The 1,634-nt window shown below is 43.9% G+C and overlaps 1 pseudogene; it reads right to left on the bottom strand.

Moving 5' to 3' along the window:
- Nucleotides 1-1,058: 1,058 nt before the first annotated feature.
- Nucleotides 1,059-1,617, bottom strand: LOC101655118 (annotated as a pseudogene).
- Between the last annotated feature and the right edge of the window lie 17 nt (nt 1,618-1,634).

Genomic DNA, 1,634 nt, shown 5'->3' on the forward strand with positions numbered 1-1,634 from the left:
TAGATAAGAGGTGGGGGCTGACGACACACAGAATCCAGGAACAGGAGTGGGAATAGCGATACCAGAAGCGGGGGAGTGGAAGGGAGAAAGGGGAAACCGATAGCAATGATCGACACATAACCATACACCCCTCTCCAGGGGGAAGAGCAACAGAAAACATGGGGGGAGACAGCAGTTGGTGTGAGAAATGAAAATAATTTATAATTGATCAAGGTTTTTTTTGGGGGGGGGCGAGGAGCTGATACCAAGGGCTCAATAGAAAGTAAATGTCTAGAAAAGAATGAAAGCAATACATGTACAAACACGCCTGATGTAATCCATGTATGGATTGTAACAAGAGTTGTAAGCGTAGCCAATATAATGATCTTATTATAACCTGTCCAAAGTGCCATATACACTCATGTATAAGCCGAGTTTTTCAGCACATTTTTAATGCAGCTTTTGTGGTAAGATTAGGTGCCTCGGCTGCTGTTCGGGTGGGCTTACACTCGAGTATATATTGTACGTGAGATAAAGCCTCACTCCTCTTGCTAGAAAGGGGCCTTCTCCTGACCTCCCGAGGGAGATTCGTTTGTTCTTCTGGCCACAGAGTTTCGAGTCTCTTCTGACATCCATTCTGGTCTTTTCTTTCTTTCCTGTCTTTTATTTTATTTTTGACATAAACACATTCATTTATTAATCTATGGCATGACCCTAATAAAATCAACACTTTGAAATAGTTGCATGTAAAATGTGTGTGACAGAAGTAGTGGGATCTCACAAAATAATAATAATTTATAAATTATCAAGGTTCATGAGGGAGGGGGAGCAGGGAGCGAGGGGTAAATGAGGACCTGATACCAAGGGCTCAAGTATAAAGAAAATATTTTGAGAACGATGATGGCAACAAACGTACAAATGTGCTTGACACAGTGGATGTATATATGGATTGTGATAAGAGTTGTATGAGCCCCCAATAAAATGATTTAACAGAAAGAAAAAAAAAAGAAGTAGTGGGATCTAATAATTTTTTTTAAGTACGAAGATCTGCTCATTGAACTGAGCTTGTTCATTCTCACAGCTAATTCTTGTCCAAATGATGACAGAATTTTTATTCTACTTTTTTCATAGGTCTGCGTACAGGTGACAATGTTCACAGCACACTCCACCACTAGTTTTCCATCTTCCAGTATTGTTACTGTGCTCCTCTGCCCATCCCACCCCTGGTGTTGGACACAGGACCATGTGTGAAGCTGCAGACAGTCTGAGCTTTGCTGCCGTCAGCTGTGGTTTCCTCAGACCTTTCTCCCAGTTACAAGAAAACTGTGGTTTTCGACGTGCTCTCGGTTTTCACGGTGAGGGCTTTGCAGTCACTGGAGATGACACAGTCAGCCTTTGCCATTGCACCCATTTGTCGAAGAGCCAGTCCCACTCCTAATTCCTTCATGTATTCATTAAAACCTTTGCTGTCTGCTGGGCGCCATCTTCCCACTGCTGAATGGTGGCCACGGTGGGCAAGGAGGAGTGGGCAAGGAGGAGTGGGCAAGGAGGAGTGGGCGAGCAGAGAAGGCAAAGGAGAGTCTGGCGGGCGAGCGTAGCACGTCTCTCCTGTCTTAAATGACGTTTTGGCTTCTTCATGTTTGATGTCATCCCAC

Source organism: Echinops telfairi, unplaced genomic scaffold (genome assembly GCF_000313985.2).
Source record: "Echinops telfairi isolate 266 unplaced genomic scaffold, ASM31398v2 ScPeMD7_3433;HRSCAF=4091, whole genome shotgun sequence".
NCBI lineage: Eukaryota > Metazoa > Chordata > Mammalia > Afrosoricida > Tenrecidae > Echinops > Echinops telfairi.